This window comes from Nycticebus coucang, chromosome 24 (genome assembly GCF_027406575.1).
Source record: "Nycticebus coucang isolate mNycCou1 chromosome 24, mNycCou1.pri, whole genome shotgun sequence".
Classification (NCBI taxonomy): domain Eukaryota; kingdom Metazoa; phylum Chordata; class Mammalia; order Primates; family Lorisidae; genus Nycticebus; species Nycticebus coucang.
The window spans coordinates 20,552,424-20,572,135 of NC_069803.1; the positions used below are offsets into that span (position 1 = coordinate 20,552,424).

Here is a 19,712-nt window from a genome sequence, read left to right on the forward strand (position 1 = left end):
CATCCTTCTCTGTAAGTTCACCCACATAGAAAGGGCATACTGGGTTACCCCCCACATCCTGCCATGGGATCAGAGAAATTAAAAACTGTTCCACCAAAAAAGAAGAAAGGGTTCAGCAGATTTAACAGGGCCATCCGGGGACCAGACAGGCTTGAGTTACAGTCCTGAGTCTTTTACCTGGGCAACCTCAGGCAAATCACTTAATCTCCCTAAGCCTCAATTTCTTTTTCTGTAAATTGGGGATAACGACCCCTTCTGTCACTGCTGACAGTGGCAGAAGCAGGACTCAACTCCGTGATCTTTCTGTAATACTATGGTACCACATCCTCTGGATTATTATCTTCCTAAATTGGGGGGTATACCAATGTTTCCCTGTTGCCAGCTGGTTTGAGGGGTAACTGTGCCCTTAATCAGAAACTTCTAAAGAATTCTACATAAGATCCACAGAGCACAAAGCAAGGCCCCCCTCTTATGAACAGGTCCAGTTAGCTAAAGGCATCTCAGAGCCTACCTGTCCCAACACCAAAGGCGAAGACATTGTAAAAGACAGTCACAGCCCCTAGAACAGCTTGCTCGCTCTCTCTCCTTTGCCCAAAACAACACACTCCCTTCTATGCACAGGAAAACACAAGGTTTCGATGTAGAGTGTGTATCTCCCAAAGCTCCCAAAATGACCTCATTCTGCGGAGAGAGGATCATTCAGTTCTACCTCCCGGGAGCTGCAAGGCTCAGTCCCAGCATCATCCCATCAGCCCTGGGAGGGCCTGGAAACCAGGCACAGGCTCTGCTCAGAGCACATGAAGATGAGTCACCATGTGGGAAGCCCCTCCCGCCATCCCCGGCCCAGTTCCACCGGGGAATGCCACTGAGTCCTTCTAAATGTTACTGCACAGCACTGAGGAACGTTATTTATAAAATGATTGTAAGAAATCAGAATGAAAAACCATCTTGAACCTAAGAACACATCAAACCGACAGTAGTCGTGTGAGAGTCTGGTGTCACAGCTCCTGCTTGTTCCAGAACTTTTCAAATGTTCTATAATAGAGTACTATTGCTGCTATTTGGAGGCTTTTCAGTAACACAAGTAACATGTAGCCTAGATTGTAAAAGCCAGGGGACCTCCAGCTCTCCTCTACCTTCATGACCATCTATGTTAAGCTTCATATAAAAACAGCAGGACAGATGCATGGAAAATCCTTCTAGCATGGAAGGAATGGTCATCCCTTTCCAGGACACTCTAAAAAAGTCAATATATATTTACTTCTAGTAGAAATGATCGTGGACTTGCCAATCCCACATGAAGTCAAGGATGTGTCTTGCCCTTCTGCCTCTTCCATAATAAATTTCACCAGCATTTGTGCTTCCCTATAAATAGTTCACTCTTCACGTGTAACTTACTTGTTTTGACCTAAGATTGCCCCTGCATCCTAATATTTCAAGATTGTGTGAACAAGCCCATCTTCCACATCAATCATTCCCCTTCTTATTTTTCACCACTCTGGTGAAAAATTTTTATTTATATCTAAAAAATATTTAAAAAATTTGTATTTTTTTATTTATACCTAAAAAATATAAATTTTTTGTATGTAAAAAATATCCATTTGGGGGGGCGGTGCCTGCGGCTCAAAGAAGTAAGACCCCATATCCCGGAGGTGGCAGGTTCAAACCCAGCCCGACCAAAAGCCACCAAGAAAAAAAAAAAATCTATTTTTTAGATAGTCCCTCTGAGTGCTACCCCTTTCTGCATTACCATTTAAAGTTGTTCCTCCCTGCGGTTTCCCCAGATCCAGCTCCTTACTGAGAGTCAGTAACCAAAAGCAACATAAGTTATGTTCTCAACACTCCTTCCTAGTGTGATTGTCACAGTTAAAATGTTAAGGTAGTGTTTTAATTAAAGCAAGTTCACATCATCCAGTAATTGGAAGCAACCTAGTTAACCGCCTGTGGCTCAGTGAGTAGGGCGCTGGCCCCATATGCCGAGGGTGGCGGGTTCAAACCCAGCCCCGGCCAAACTGCAACAAAAAAATAGCCGGGCGTTGTGGCGGGCGCCTGTAGTCCCAGCTGCTTGGGAGGCTGAGGCAAGAGAATCGCGTAAGCCCAAGAGTTAGAGGTTGCTGTGAGTCCTGTGACGCCACGGCACTCTACCCGAGGGCGGTACAGTGAGACTCTGTCTCTACAAAAAAAAAAAAAAAAAAAAAAAAAACAACTCTGTATTTAGTAAAGAGTACGTGTGGTTTGCTTTTCTTAGGCAAACCTCTTATTATTCTATTATTTCCTCTTTCCTGATAGGAAACCTTTAAATCCTGAAGTGAAACAGCTGTGTCTGCTAAGTGGACCCTGAGGGTCATGTTGTAAACACGAGATATTTATTTATTTGTCATCCTTCGGGAATGGTAGCCCATGCTGGCGCTGTGCCTGCTTGGCACCAATACCATCCACTGTGATGTCAGGAAGGTGGTGAGGCCATCGGCTGTGACATTAGAGCTGATACTCTGCCCACCCCCACTCCCCAATCAGGAGAACCCAACACACGTGCAGCTACTCTGAGCCTTCAGCCGCTCCCAAGAGAGAACTTGGCTCTCCCAAAGGCAGAAACCCAAGCACCTGCATATGCTGGTGGACACATCTGTAATGATGAAAGAAAAGGAAAACAAAAATGGCTCTCACTACAAATGCCTAGACGGGGATACAGCGAACACTGCAGGAAGCTCTCTGGCTGTGGATTTGCTGTCTCTCATTCATTTTGATCCCTCGGCCTCTGCTACGCCACAAATCCTCCAGACAGCTGGGAAAACATTTCCAAGGAACAACATCAACACATTAAAATGTTCCGCGCCTTACCTAGGGTCAGGGCTGCGCTTATTATATCTCGAGCTGTTGTTGTTTTAACCACCCTGAGAATATTACAAGTATCTTAAGTGCTTTATCCTATTATGCTTTAGAAATAAAATACTATAAAAATCCCATTTTTCTTTGGGTGATTATTTTTAAGTCTCCCCCCCCCCAAAAAAAAAATCTAAAAATGAAACTTACTGAAAATCACTGACCTATCAGTAAATATATTTGAAGCAAATCTTAAATTTAAGACAATGACCTGGGTGGCGCCTGTGGCTCAGTGGGTAGGGCGCCGGTCCCATATGCCGGAGGTGGTGGGTTCAAACCAGCCCCGGCCAAATTAAAAAAAAAAAAAAAAAAAAAAAAAGACAATGACCTAACACCCCAATTTCCCTTTCCCCCTAGGACAAGGGGTTTCTTCAAGGGGATCCCTTGCAAACGATGCAGCATTTGTGCTTTCCCAGGCTGGCCAGAGGCTGTGCTGGAGGCTGCAAAGGCCTTGCTGACAGGCCAGTCACGCATGGCCAGCGACGGTGGTACTTCTTCAAGTTTCAAAGGCTCAAACCTTGGAGGACGGTATGAAGAATGATGGCTGATTGGGAAGGAGCAAGGGCGAGACTAAGAGAAAGCGTATCTAGATGCTTAAAGAGACAAATGTATGACCTGAAACAACCTGGAAATGTAATACTACCTTCCTGTTGTGCAAAAAGTTTCGATTTATCAAGAAGCAATCTTAGTTATGAAACTAGTAAAAGCCAAGCAGACAATCTAGTCTTTTTCCTTCTCCATACCACGACTCTTAATGTTTTATAGGGTCCCCAGGTGGCCTTCAGATCTGGGGTTAAGCAGACAACAGTAGTTTTAAGACAACAGACAGATGTCACTTTCTGTACAAGAGTAGAAATGACCCTGTCATCATAGGGAAGCCTTTCCCAATTACTAGCAGAGGGACCCACTCCCAGCTGGGCAGGTGTGAGCCAACGGTGGGTGAGGACCCCCAAATCCCTACCCCCCACATCCTGCCAGGTGCCCGAATAGGGGCTCAGCTTTGGCCCTTGGAAAGAGAGGAATTTTGTTCCCATTACCTCTAGATATTAACACACTCTCCCCCAGTGCTCCTTGGACAAGCATTTGACGTTAAAACTTCTTCCAAAACCAGGAGTGGAATGGAGACATTACTGGTTTAACAGGATTTCTGGATAAAGAAACGGCATTTTTACTCTGCTTCAAATTATCCAGATAGGTTAATTCAAGGATTTATGAAAATTAAAAAACAAATTTGTTTGTAAAAGCATTTGCTAGCGAATTGCATTAAATATCATGGGACTTTTAACATAGAATTTGAAATAGTTACAAAATGCCAATTCATGACCAGCTTACCTCCTAAAAGGTCACCAGGCAAAGGAAAAATTAACAAATTCCTATTACATTTTATTTTATAGTATATGTCATTATATTTTGTATTTTTAATATTTATATGTCAACACACAAAGAACTATTTGGTAAAATTTTGTGATGAATATTCTGTAAATAAAGGTTTGTTTAGGTATAATTTTCCATTTTCTTGGTGTATGGATAGTGACCTTTGGGACATCCTGAAATACACAGGGGCTGAAACTCAAAAGGAAGGACAGAAAGAAAGCAACTACGTGAAAGGTGCTCAGGCTGGGCATGGAACAAACGCTCTTTATTCATGGCCTGTGTTGAAATCTCCCTGCTTAAGGATGAGTCACATCACGGCTTCCCCACCATTAAGCCTGAGAAGCCAGGGACCTTCCCACGACATTGCTGAGTTGCAAGCCTGGGGCAAAACTAGTCCGCCTCCCATAGAATTTGGTTCTGCCATCAGAACCAAGAATGAATTTATGGTTCAGGAGGATGTGGTCCTACCCCTTGTTACCCCCACAAAGGACACAAATTTTCCCCAATCCTACGCATTACATACTGGTATGGATTAGTAATTACATTAGGATAACTCATAATTAAAAAACACTTTATCCCCTAGATAATAAAACAGCATATCATCTATTCATTTAAGGTAAGCAATTCAACTTCAACTTCCGCTGTGTCTCACATCCCAGACCAGGTCAACGAACCCACGCACACCTAATCACATTCTTGGTGATTTCCCAAAACTTCTTATTTCTCCATCTTTCATCTTTCCAGTTAAAGATTCCTCTTCTTTTTAGATAATCTTCCTGATGGCTCTCTCACAGAAGTCTAGATTCAGGGTATTTCAATTCCTTTTTGAGTTATTTCAAATCGTTTGTCTGGTTTAACAGCAAGATATACTTTCCCTTTGTTCCTGGGAAATACTAAGTAAGAGGAGGGTGTTCTATGCCCTTCTAGACATGGAACCTGGATGGACATGCTGGAGGAAGAGGATCAGAGAATTCTAACAGTGCTCTTCAAAATATTAGGCTTTAGCAGACCGACCATAAAATGTGATTGCTTTAGGAGAACTGAAGCAGCCATCACTCTCAGGATACAACTAAGGCAACCAGAGAAATTATTCATAAATAACTTGCCCTAGGCGGCCTGAAGCAAGACCCACCTCTTCTACTGCTCCAGGATCTGGTTAGCTACCCCTCCTCAGTCATCAAAGAACATTTTCTCCCCAGAAGACATACGGAGTATGAGAACTGAGCATGTGGACTTCCGGGGTGAAGGGATTTAGCTATTTATTCTCACAGTGAGTATACAGCAATGAATGATAATGACAGTCTGGTTACAGCCCTTTTGAACCACATCTCACTGAAGTATGAATAGGTCGAGGCCTCTGAGGCAAAACGCCCACAAAATGACAGCCAGGAAAAGGGATTTGAAACTCCAAGCTTAATGTCTCTCCCTCAAATCGGGAGCACTCTCAAAAAGCTGAAAAGATCATTTGCTGCTGCGTGCGAGAAAAATGTGAAAATCGTGGGCCATGAATCATAACTTACGCCACTGAAAATGGAATGTAAGATTATAGCATCCACGTATTTTCATTTTAAGAATATTAAATGTTGGTAGGAAATCAAAAATCTGATAAAGCATATGAAAAAAGTATTAAACTCTATGAGCGATCATGGAATTTCCTTCAACTGAATATTTTTAAAGGAAATATAATTAAAGCATGGATCACAACTCCTTCTGAAAATGAATATAGTGAAGTTGAGCTGAAGGAACCATAAAAATTCAAATATTAGAAGAAGCAGCTAGAAATAACCAGCATAGATTGCATCCTCTGTTTCAGAGAGAGAGGAAAAAAAAAAACTGGTTTCAAATGTAAGACACAGTAATCTGCACGACGAGAAATAGTTTTGACAAGTATTTTTTTCTTCCCATTTGTGTATTCAAAAATGCAAAATAAAAAAAAAAAAGAAAGGAAAGGTAAAATCACACATAATCTCACCATTTCTTTTTAAAGCATTTCCAGTAAGAAATGACTGTTCCTTTCCTTTTTCCTTCAGTCCCACCCTCATCCCTGAAGTCACCTCAGGGATGTGGTTTGGGAATACACACTCCTTAGCTTGTCTGTCTAGAATCATTCAGCCCCATTTCTCTCTCAGTTTCAAAAATAGGCAAACATTCCAGTGACTCTTCAATTTTTTTTTCTTCTAAATATATTGTTGAATTAAAAATATTTCTTTTAAATGGCTGGGCAAGGTGGCTCATGACTGTAATCTTAGCACTCTAAGAGGCTGAGGCAAGAGGATTGCTTGAGGTCAGGGGCTTAAGACCAGCCTGAGCAAGAGTGAGATTCTATTTCTACAAGAAATAGGCATGGTGGTGCCTACCTGTAGTCCCAGCTACTTGGGAGGCTGAGGTAGGAGGATTGCTTAAGCCCAGAAGTATAAGGTTATAGTGAACTATGATGAGGCCTCTGCTCTTTAGCCCTGGTGACAGAGGGAGACTCTGTCTCAAAAAGGAAAAAAAAGGAGAGAGAACTGTTTAACAAGCGAACTCAACCCAAAGATGCACAGCTATATACTTCTAAACTGCTCATCTATTTTAAATGGGAAAAAAGATATATGAGTAAATCACATGGGGTTAGAAACACCACAAAAAATAAATTTACGAAGTTCCAGTGATCACAGTTTAGATTTCTCTCCCACTTGCTTGAGAAGAAAAAAAAAGCTTGAAAACCTGTTAGAGATGAGAATTTATTGTCTGTGAAACCAACTGCCCACAAACCAGTAGACAGGAATATTACTAAGATCATAACTCTCACTGCACACACATGGTTCAATCCTACGGAGACATCCTGAAAATCACCCCAAGGTTTCAAATACAGCAGGCTTCTTAGAGTCCAGACACAAGGTTTCTATTCAAAAGCATTTTGATAATTCACTATATGGCTTTTAGAAAAGAATTCAACCATTTAAAATTTACCTCCACTCCCCCAACAGTAGTTTGAGTAGATTTGCAAATGTGAGCGCTCTTTCAACTGAGTGGGCATAATCCAACCTGTGCCTCTGGGAGCAAACAACTGTCTCCTTGATTTCGTGAGCCTTCCCTTACTAAATTTCATCCTGAGATAAAGGGCACTATCATAAATGCTTGGACATCAAAAGAATGTGGCTATTCTTCATTTATCAAACCAAATAGAAACTGTAAGGCTGGGAGGCGCCTGTGGCTCAAAGGAGTCGGGCACCGGCCCCATAAGCTGGAGGTGGCGGTTTCAAACCCAGCCCTGGCCAAAACGGCAAAAAAAAAAAAAACTTTTAAAAGCCCATTTCTAATGTTGTAGAACATCCAAAGGTCCTTTGGGAGGCTGAAGACAGAGGTTCGGTTGCAGTAGGAAGGACTCCCACCTGTTACCCAACCTTGCCTTTTAGCGTCATCTCTCAGCCCATGAACAGCCCACCACCCCCTCAAATGTTTCCTCTCCTACCCCCTTTTGATTTTGTTACTTCAACCTGGAATCCTTTATTTATCCCATGTGTACCATCTCCCACCTACCAAAATTCATAATTCTATATGCTTATTGCAATGTTGCCCACTGTACACACCTTTCCCCAGATGATGTATCCTTCTTCCTTCTTTAAAGGCCCAATAAATGTCTTTCCTCCTTGTCTTGAGAGCTGTTTCTGTGCTCACAATCCCAACTCAGTGAGTTCAAGGACTATTTTTAGCTGACCTCTACCTTCTGTGCCCATGGTAGTACCTTATAAATAGTAGAATCTCAGTAAGCGGTTGCTGAATTGAATAATCTATTACATAAAATCCTGCCTCCCAAAAAATCCTGCTTCCCCCAAATCAATCTGTATACTCTGAATAATAATTATAGAGTTTTAACAGAAGAGGGTTGCTGCAGCCAAGTTATACCCTGAACATTTCACTTGAGTTTATTAGCTTTTGAAATATTAATAAGAAAATGACATTAAATATATATGTGCATACATTTATAATGCCTTCTAAGGCACTTGAATCACTGCCCCCATATTATTTTTATGCTACTTCTGAACGGTCAGAAACAACATTGACTCTATATACGGGAAACCGAGGAACGATCAACCAACAAGATTGTGATACCAACTTTAAGACGAGAGCTGCTTATACCCTATGGAAGACAAGGAGAAAAATAGAAACCTTTTCCTCAAGCAGCTTGTCATTTACTTGCAGAAAAAAAAAGATAACACATGAGACAAGTACAGCATATGTGCTTAAAGTATTTCTATGGTTTCTGTCTTAAAATAGATTGAGCCAGATTGCACTTGGCTCCTAGCAGCAGGAGTGCTTGGCCTCTTTGGTTAATGTCCGTTGCAAACATGGCTCCCCTGGAGCCCAGCTGTGGGAAGTGCACTGTGTGCTTGGAGTGCTCTGTGCGGGCCATGGGAATCCAAGGCAGGAGGAGGCCAGAGCAGCCAAAAGAAGACCATGAAAAGAAAGCAGGAAGGACTCCACTGGTATTTATAGAAAACACAGAATGTGGAATGGCGAGTCGGGAACACACAGCTTAGGAAGGGGAAAGCAGAATGTATGCCTATTGGGGACTTGGTTAGGATGCTTAGTAAGAGTGGAGTGCGGGCAGGATTAAGTGAGGGGACTGGCCTACTGGGCAGAGACAAGAGCTGTGAGGCAAATGGCAACTAGGAAGGCAGGCTCAGCAGCAGCCTTAAAACCCAGCATCCAGACCAGAGCCCAGGGGTCCTAAAATCTCTCTAGACCAGTGGTTCTCAACCTTCCTAAGGCTGCAAACCTTTTTCATATTATTATCATTAAATCATAGCTGTGTACATTAATGCAGTCATGGGGTACAATGTGCTGGTTTTATATACAATTTGAAATATTTTCATCAAACTGGTTAACATAGCCTTCATGGCATTTTCTTAGTTATTGTGTTAAGACATTTATATTCTACATTTAGTAAGTTTCGCATGTACCCTTGTAAGATGCACCGCAGGTGTGGTCCCACCAATCACCCTCCCTCCACCCATCCTCACCCCTTCCCTTTCTCCCCCTTGCCCCCTTCCCCTTCTTCTTGTGCTATAGTTGGGTTATAGCTTTCATACGAAAGCTATAAATTAGTTTCATAGTAGGGCTGAGTACACTGGATACTTTTTCTTCCATTATTGAGATACTTTCCTAAGAAGAATATGTTCCAGCTCCACCTGCGAACTTTTAATACAGTCCAAAGGGGTCGGGACCCACAGGTTGAGAACCGCTGCTCTAGACAATGTTCTGTGCATATCACTGGAAGGCTTTGATTCAGCTCTCTTCAATTGCTTTCAGCCATTGCCCACAGAAAGACTGGTTAGGCTGAAATGAGGTATTTACATGCAGCCGTACCTTTGTCAAGCCTTTTCTTTTCCCTCTCTAGTTACAGAGACAATCCATATTCATCACTGAAAATATGAAACATTCAGAAAAGTAACAAACAAAAAATGATGATCTGTATTATAATACAACCACATTTCCTTTCTTCAGTTACTCAATGCGTATAATATTTATTAGGATCTGCTATGGGTCATTACAAAAGTTTTGAGATGCACAAAATTCAAGAAACGTATCAGCATGGAAGGAAACAGGTGAAGCCCTCCCAGCAACACCGACACACTCAGCAGGTTGGAACTTGCACAGGTGAATCGGAAAGGACGCTGTCAACTGGGCTTCTCGGAAGTGAAATAATGGACTGTGTCATAGTCTGTCTCAAAGCTTCTGTAGTGTTCTACGTTTTGAGACATCCCAGGGAACAAAACAGATGAAAAGCCTGCCCTTCTACAACTTATATTCCATCAGAAGGGAAACACAACAAACAGTGACATGTACCTGTAGGTTTTACGGTATGTTAGAAGGCAGTAGGCATCAGACAGACAGACATCAGAAAGCCCACAGTGATCAGAGCACAGGGGTGGAGCTGGGGAGCTGCAATTCTCATTAGAGCCGTGAAGGCGGGCCAGAGTCAGAACAGAGCATTACCAAATTGGGAACACACTGTTTTATTAGGGTTTTCCCACATATTACATGAGGAGCGTATCCCCAAGACGTTCATATTCTTTCATAATATGATTTTTAATGACTGCAAGAGAACTCCATCTCACGAATGTACCATAATTTAGCTGTTCTGCTCTGTGGGGTGATTAGATGTTCTCTTTTTCTTTTTAGTCATTCAAAATAATGCTTTTATTTCCTTAAGAAGTGGGATTACACAGGAAATTGGGTACAAATAGTGTTAAGGCTCATGGTATACGTTGCCTGGACAGGACATCAATATCTCTTTGGAAGCAGTGGCCTCTGATTCTTTCTGTCCGTTTCTTTCTGTCAGGGTTCCTGCCACCCACACCTGACAATCCTTCATCAGGGTTACAGAACCGTTCAGGCTTTCCCATTTCTTCATCACCAGCTACTCTGTATACCAAGAATACTCTATATATTAGAGAGGCAGTCTCCCTAGACACCTGCCCAGCATATAACTGTACAGAGCGGAACATGCAATAAATACCTTTTCTTTTTTAAATAAATGAACAAAAGAAAAGAGCATTCAAAAAACATTTCAGTTTTCATACAGGCAGGGAGATGCTTGGAAATGTATCCCTCCCTTCCTTCCACCGAGAGGAGTGACTCATATTTCAGACACATTCAGCATCTTCCTAACAGAGCTGAGAAGTATTTCCCTTAATGCATTTAGGATGCTGGAAGCCACTATACAACCTGGACCGTGAGAGAATACTTTTCAGTATCCAGAGTAACGTTAAATGGCAGGCAGAGACAAGTCAGAAAGCACTTCCATTATTTTCCCTCTTTCTAGTCACTTACGGAGGACAATTATGGAAAGCCTGCCTCTTTAAACATCAACAAGAAGTATATTTTTAAGGGTTCATACATCACTGTTCCTCTTAAGTTCTAATCATGGCATTATTAAGCTGCTACTTTTGTCAAAAATAAACTTATTTTTTATACTGTCCCATAAGCAGGAAAAAAAGTCTAAAAATGATTTGTATAAAACTCGGCAAATAAGAAAATATTGCACTCAAAAAATGTCAAAACCCCCCAACAACATGATATATCATTTATTCTTTGAAGCCGGTTCATTATGGGGTCGTAGTATTGAATAATAATAGTTTCATTGTTGAGGCAAAGTGAAATGCTGAGTTGTACGCCCCATATTGCATTGCTTTTAATAGTCTCTGAGTCCTCCTTCTAGAGGCCCACTTCCAGGAGTTAAGATGTAAAGTCAGGAAGCTGTCTCAAAGATTTCCTAATTTATAATGTAGCCTGAAAAAGTACAAGTGATAAATGTCCTCTGACACACAACAGCAGTGCAAACACACACCTGGGAGTGACAACTGTCCTTTCTGTGAATAACCCATGTGGTCAATCGTCCGCTGCACTAAAAAATGCACTCAGATGCAAAGAACAATGAGGAACTTGGATTTCAGAGTCCTCACTGGGCTTCTGGGTGTACGTATTTGAGCTATATAATTACTGCACTTTCACAACCAACATGGCTCTGCTTCAGAGGCACGGAGAGCTTTGGCAATGATTGCTTAAGGTTGCTCACATTCAAGCCTGCAGATGGACACAGCTGGTCATTGGTCTCTCATTCACTATCATGGAACTTGGTCACAGTAGGACAAGATGAAAGGGATACTGAGGCCAAAGTTCTATGTACAGTGTGGTCTGGACTGGCTTCCACACTGCTAAGCCCCTCTCTTGTCTTCAAGACTAGGGGAGACGAGTCTTTCCATCTTTGATTCCTAGAGTTATCCTTAGAAATGGTCCAATGCTAATCGAGCAACATAAGTTCAACCACGTAACAGTTAGCAATTAGTCCACTTGCTTCTACAAGTGCACCAATGTTCTGTGCTTCAAAGGTGGACTGGTGGATACCAACATCTTAGGACACTTGTTACCATACCAATTTCTGCAGCCTTCCATTAACCTACTGTTTTTGAAAAAGATTAGAAAGTAATTCTACCAAGTTCCTTTCTGCAAAGAATTTCTCTGAGTATATTGTTTCCCTTTTGGTTGATTCATTCAGCAAATATTTTTGAAGTGCCTATTCTGTGCCAGACATGGTTTTGTGCACCCAAAAGATGGTACAAAAAAGATAAAAGCAAAGAGATTGTCATCAAAGAGAAAATTACAACAAGTCAGGCTTGGTGAGGGCTGTGACTACCGCAGAGGAGGAGGGGAGGGGCTTTCTGGGGAGGTGATACATGACCAGAAAAGAGGGACAGTTACAAAGTCTCTGAGGCAGAAGGATGAGAGACAGAGAGATGAAGGGCTGCCAGGAGCTGGTGACAGTCAGAAAAGTGGGAAGAGCAAAGCTGGGAAAAGGCAGAAATGGCTGATGGTGAGAGACGACTTAAGATCCCTTGATCCAACATGAGATGAGTAGTCAATGGGTGGAGGTGAGAAGTCAAAGAAAGGTGAAAAAGGAACAGAGGGGAGAGAGTGAGGCTGGGAGGGCAGTTAGCAGGCAGAGCTCAGTGAGTGAGAAGATGACAGTCTGGGAGTGGAGAGAAGATGTCTGACTGCAGATAAATTTTTCAAAATGCTGCCTGGATGGGCAAATGGCTTGGATGCAGGTATCAGCAGAGGAGACAGCCACAGACGACTCTGAGGTTTCCCAGCCTGAGTGATGGGAGCAGGGTCTGTTCTGAGTGGGGAGAGACAGGGGAGGAAGTGTGAGTCTAGACATCAAGAGTGTGGCTTCTGCCTCGTTAAGCTGAGATGTCTATTTGACATTTAGAACAAGATGCTGAGTTCTGGAGAGGTCCAGGGAGGAGACAGAGATACGAGAGTTGCCAGGAAGGCATTTAAAGTCATGGGACCCTCGTGGTGGTGAACGCGTCTGATTACAACTAAAAACGCTGGAAAAAACCCATTGTAACTATCTGAGAGCTGTGAAAAGGAAGCAAAAGTAGGGTGATTGTGGAAATGAGTCAAAAGGTGGGAAAGGGAACTGAGAAGGCTTAACTTCCATCCTCCCACCTAGCTTTCTCTTCCCTAAAGGCTTTGTCCCAAGCATGGGCCCCGGCCACAAGGGTCCACAGTCAGATAACTCCCTGACAGAAACCAAAGGAACCAAGAAAAGGGGCTCCTGTGAGTCAGAAAGTGTGTGTGGAACCAGAGAGAGGACAGAGCCAGAGAAAGGGACCCCCTCATTCCATGCATGAACCACCCCTCTAGCCTCAGGTTCACCCCAAGCTGCACATGTGCAGGACAGATCCAAAGCAGCACAACAGTGACCCAAGAACCAAACCAAGTCATAAACCCAGACCCAAATCTCAGACTAACCCCCAGCGATGCATGTGCGGGACAGACCAAAAGCAGAAAGCAAAGGCTTTGAAAACTAAACTGACACCACCCATAGAGGACAAGACAGAAGTTATGCCTGAACCTGACCATGTTGGCTGCCTGCTATAAAGGCAGACTAACAGAAAAACATATTCTCCAGGACTACAAAAGGACTCCAGAGTTTACACAAAAGTAACATTCACAATATTTAGGACAATGGAAGAGTACTAGATATACAAAGAACTAGAGAAATATGAACAGTTCTCAAGCTTAAAGACAATGAACAGATGCTAACTGATATGACCCAGATGTTAGAATGATCAAGTAAGGGTTTACGTAGCTATTTTAAATATATTCTGTAAGGTAGATTGAAATAAATAGAAAACTGGGCATTCACAGTAGGGAAAAGGAAACTATAAAAAAAGAACCAAATGGAAACTGCAGAACTGAAAACTAAAATATCTGAAATAAAAAATCCATGGGATCGTCTCAGCAGCAGAATGAAAATGATAGTCAAGAAATGTCAATGAAATTGCAGGATGACAGAAATCAGAGAGAACAAAGATCTGAAAAAGAATGATACTTGTGGACCAATATAAAAAGATACTTAATAGGTGCCATTGTAGTGGAAGAAAGGGCAGAGGAAGAAATTAAAACCAAAGGTAAATAGTTGAAAAAATAAAGTCATGGAACTAGATAAGAACATCTGAAAAGTAAGTAGAGAGAGAAAGGAAAAGACCCAGCCACTGAGCATGGGATGTCCCATGTTTGAGACATTGGCAAGAGCAAGAGAAACCCTCAAGAGAATTGAGAAGATCCTCCAGGAAGAAGACTGGGAAGGTGGATCCTGGAGCCAGGAGGAAGAAACTCAGGAAGAAAGGAGGGAACCATGGTACCACATGCTGCTGATGAACCAAGTCTGATTAGGATTGAGAACCCACCATTGGGTTTGACAGTGGAAGAGTTATTGCTCATCTTGGTAAGATCTGTTTGGTGAAGCTGGTAGTGACAATGGCTAAACTAAAGAGGGTCAAAGAAAAAAAGAAAAGGGAATGAAGTAAAGTTTCTGCAGCAAAGAGGAGAAAATGGAGTGGTATCTAAGAAAAAAGTGGGTTCATTTTTTAAGCTGGAAGGTATTTCTGAACATTGATGTGATGACCTAGTAGAGAGGAAAAATTCATGGTGCCAGGGGAAGGACCAATTATCAAGCAATGACCTTGAGTAGGTGAGAGGGGCCAGGATGTAGAGCCCAAGAAAAAGGACAGGCCTTTGCTATTTTGGTTGGAAGGAAATCAGAGTCTAGAAGTATAGATGCGGACATGTTTATAGAATTAGTATTGAATGGAGATACTCGTTGCCTTAAAAGTATTTTTACTTCATCAGTGAAATAAGAAGCAAGGTCACCAGCTGATATGGAGAAAAGGGTGATGAGATAGTGAAGGTTAAAGGAGAAAGAAAAATCATTCTGAAAAGTGAGAGTTTCTGGAAGAGGGAAATGGATACTGTAGAAATCCCACAGGCAGAGAGGGAGGTATGATTCCTCCATAAGGAATGTTAAGGGTCACAAATGACTGAAATTTTCAAATCGTCTGAAAAATATCCTACTTAGTCATATTTTAAACACATTTACTAAATCATTTCCTCAGAGACTGATCCCAAATTTTAGGCAATCACTTTAACCTTAACACCTAGCATTCTGGGGCAGATAAACTTGACAGGAGGTATAGAGAGGTCTCTGCTTATTCACTTTTTGGTCTAAAGGAGATGGAAGACACAAATGGGTGTGGGATACTGAAACCTGGGCAACAGGTATGGAGGGGGAGAGGGAACATCAAGATTGGGAATTCTTCAAATCAGCTCATGACAGAACACAAACACTATTCCAGGAGAAGTCACAAAGAAAGATAACCCAACTATAGAAAGCTAGGTCTCATTTAGTCCTCAGAGCTGAGCAGTTACTGATTACATCTGCTACAGATGCAAACCAGACACCCAACTGAAAAGAGTAATAAGCTCAAAGAACATCCCTAAGCCCCCGGCTTAATTAAGACAAGAAGAAGGCTCAAGACAAATGGCGTCAAGGAAAATGTCAAGAATAAAAACGTAACTGAAAGGACACCAAGGATGCAGAGAGGAATCAAAATTAGTTCTGAAGTGTAACAAATCAAAAACCTTAAAATCATTAAAAAAAGAAGACATTCTGTACCTTTTGACCCAAGAAACAGCGTACTCCAGAATAGGAGATCAGTTGCTCTGGAGTAAGAGACAATATCTTCAAATTAGGAGGAGGCACCAGGAAGAAACAAGAAGTCATTAGTCTACATGCAAGAACTCCTCTTAAAGGTAAGAGCAAAGCCATAAGAAAAAAATTCCAGCAATTTAACTCCACATGCAGATCATTTGAAGGTACTGATGGTGATACTGAGAATGCCCATCAAATACCCCTGTCGCCACCTTTAAAAGGCTAGGAGTCCCAAGGCTCTTTTTCTTTTTTTTTTGTAGAGACAGGGTCTCACTTTTATGGCCCTCGGTAGAGTGCCGTGGCCTCACATAGCTCACAGCAACCTCCAACTCCTGGGCTTAAGCAATTCTCTTGCCTCAGCCTCCCGAGTAGCTGGGACTACAGGCGCCCGCCACAACGTCCAGCTATTTTTTGGTTGCAGTTTGGCCGGGGCCGGGTTTGAACCCGTCACCCTCGGTATATGGGGCTGGCGCCTTACCGACTGAGCCACAGGCGCCGCCCTGAGGCTCTTTTTTAAATACCCTTTCATCCTGTGCATATGGGGGTCTGTAGCACCTGCTGGGGTTGAAGGCATCACATGCCCCTATACATGCCCAAACAGATGCCGGTGCCCAAACTCCTGGGCTCATCAGAATGGCACTTCTGGGTTCTGACGGGAAGAAAAGAAGACAGCAGGGTGGAATCGACAAGACTTCATGTTGGGGGCCAGGCATGGTGGCTCACACCTGTAATCCCAGCACTCTAGGAGTCCAAGGCGTGTGGATTGCCTGAGCTCAGGAGTTCAAGACCAGCCTGAGCAAGAGTGAGATTACATCTCTACTAAAAATAGAAAAACCAAATAGCTGGGCATTGTGGTGGACGCCTGCAGTCCCAGCAACTTGGGAGGCTGAGGCAAGAGAATTGCCTAAGCCCAGGAGTTGGAGGTTGCTGTGAGCTGTGACGCCATAGCACTCTACCGAGGACGATAAAATGAGACTCTGTCTCTTAACAAAAAATAATACAATAAAATAGAAAAACTAGCCAGGCATAATGGAGCACACCTGTAGTCCCAGGTACTGAGGCAAGAGGACTGCTAAAGCCCAAGAGTTTGAGGTTGCTCTGAGCTATGACACCATGGTACTCTGCCCAGGGTGACAGTGAGACTGTCAAAAAAAAAAAAAAAAAAAAGACTTTATGTTTGGCTTTATTTCAAATAACTTCACATTCTCCGATCTCTGTTTCCTCACCTATAAACACAGAGAAGTGGAGGAAAATCATAGCCCTCCAGAGCTGGAAGGGGCCCCACACATCAGCCTGGAGTAGATTCAATTCACTCACAGAACCAAATGGACATAGAGTTACCCTTCCAGATGCAAAATTCTAAAAATGCTGCAATGATGAATGTGTATTGTTCTGAAACCTCATTTATGATTCAGTTATTTCAAACCAGGAATACACTTCCCCATAGAAATAATTATTAGAGACAGCCAGGTTCCCATGTCAACCCACAAAAGCCTGTTGAACTTATGAAATACCCAAAGAAGGGCAGTAGACCCTCCACATCCATGTGTTCCGCATCCAGCGATTCAAAAAAACACGGATCGAAAATATTAAAACAGTAATAATAAAAAAGAACAATACAACACTTAAAAATAACATGAATAAACAATACAGTATAACAGCTATTTAAGAGCACTTTCATATTAGGTGTTATGAGTAATCTAAGAGTTGATTCAAAGTACAGTCATGCCTCGCTTAAGGACATGATCCATTCTGGGAAATGCCTTGTTAGGTGATTTCCTCATTGTGCAAATATCATAGAGTGTGCTTACACAAACCTGAGTGGTAGCATATTTTTATATATGAATTTTCTTCCATAGGGACAACCAAATGTCCCATCATCATTACTGAATATCAATTATTTTCCCTACTTGATCTGCAATGTCGGCATCAAGTGCCATATATCTGATTCCTCTATATATTCCATTATAAACTCATTGGTCCACCTTGGTAAATGTGGTCCGTTGTTGACTAAAATGTCATTACATGGTGCTTGACTGAAAACAGGAAGATGTGTGTAGGTTATGTGCAAATAGTATGCTATTTTTTATCAGGGACTTGAGTATCTGTAGATTTTGCTATCTACGGGGGATCCTGAAGTCCATGCCCCTTGGACACTTAGAGACAGCTGTATTGCTATGGTAATATCACAGAAACTCCCTGGAATGCAGGGAAGAATTTCCCACCCCCTGTGGAGTTCCCACTTCCCCCGCTAAGCCACTACCACCAATAGGAAGAAAGAAATTCCCAGAGAAGGAAAGGAACAGAAAATGAGAAGTGGAAAGGCAGGAACTGGGTAGGTGTGGGACGTCAAGACACAGAATGAGGATCAGACCAGGAGATCTATAGCAGCAGAGTGAGGGTGGGAGCAGCAGAGAGGGAGCTGGTGCATCCATCCCCCACCCTGCCGCCCTCTCCACCGGCTTCCTCAACCCAGCAGACTTCTGCATGACCAGCACCACCACAATACTGAAAGGAAGAACAAGGGACCTAGATAACTAAGGACAGTGGTCAGAGACAGGGGCAGGACTCATCCTCCAGGCCCCAGACGGACACACGGTAAATCTGAGGCCAGTGGTCAGAGACGGGGCAGGACTTGTCCTCCAGGCCCAGATAGACACACGGTAAATCTGCAGTCATGTCCCCCAACTTGAGAAGCAGTAAATGAGCATTTTGAAAGCCATTATTTGGCACATCCCAGGGCCCTCCAGCCTGGGGTGCCTGACGTTACCCTTCCAGCACCTCACCTGCCCTGCACGCAGTTCCAATTTCCCATCTGTTCCCTCCATGCCTCCCATCCCTGTCCCTCGCTGGGGATTTTCAGCTGGGTGAGAAGCTGAAATGGTGGGCACTGCTCTCATGTCCCCCAGTCACACTATGTCCACAAGGCAAGAAGTTCACCAAGTCCCTAAGAAATGCCCTCCTGGAGGCCACCCCACCTCTGGGCTTCATAACAGGTCCCTGGAACTGCTGCAGCACCTGCCCCAATCCATCCTCTCCAGGGAGAACCACTTCATCATTTAGCACAAGGGAGGCTGTTTGCAGGATGCGACCTCTGGCCCCACATGTCTACATGTGACCCAGGGAGAATTTAGACAAGAAACTTCAGGAATTTGAGAATTCTACATTTGAACCTGGCTTTTGGGTTTTTATAAGGAATATTTACCAAGTTAGGAGCCAAGAACCTGATTTACAGAAACCTTGACTTACAACCTCAAAATAGTTACTTAGATTCTTGGCTTGTGAGGCCCCATTTGAAACCCTGCCCAGGCCCACAAGTGTTAAGAGGAGGCCTGTCTCTTCTCCCCTGCTCTTAGCTACTAGACAGTGTGCAGAGAAGCTCTAATCAGAACGTGTGCTAATGAGTTGGCAAGCTAACTTCCTTCCCTTCCTCAGGCTCTTCTTTTTTTTTTTTTTTTGTAGAGACAGAGTCTCACTTTATGGCCCACAGTAGAGTGTCATGGCATCACACAGCTCACAGCAACCTCCAACTCCTGGGCTTAAGCGATTCTCTTGCCTCAGCCTCCCGAGTAGCTGGGACTACAGGCGCCCGCCACAGTGCCCAGCTATTTTTTGGTTGCAGTTCAGCCGGGTCCGGGCTTGAACCCGCCACCCTGGGTATATGGGGCCAGCGCCTTACCGACTGAGCCACAGGCGCCGCCCCCTCAGGCTCTTCTTAATTAGAAATAAAATGGCTCCTAGAATTCCCCAAACAAAAATTCACCCCCCGCCCCATTTCACATCCCATAGGGAAACTTCCTTACCTCCCTCTGCCACTCACCCAGACACACTAGATCACACAGATGACTCCTGTCCTCACCACTGCCCTGGGGCTTGTGGTCCCCTCTCTGTTCTCCTTAGCAAGCCA

General features: G+C 43.2%; 1 protein-coding gene across 4 annotated transcripts in view; it reads right to left on the reverse strand.

The window, feature by feature from the left end:
• The window catches only part of CSGALNACT1 (chondroitin sulfate N-acetylgalactosaminyltransferase 1), a 309,957-nt gene that overhangs the window by 222,651 nt on the left and 67,594 nt on the right, over window positions 1-19,712 (reverse strand). Inside the window, exon 1 of one of the 4 annotated variants that reach the window (XM_053578685.1) lies at window positions 512-577. The exons of the other annotated variants lie outside the window; for them this stretch is intronic. The gene's annotated coding sequence lies outside the window, so the exon portion shown is untranslated. Of the gene's footprint in view, window positions 1-511; window positions 578-19,712 lie in introns of those variants that run through there. 4 annotated transcript variants of the gene reach the window in all.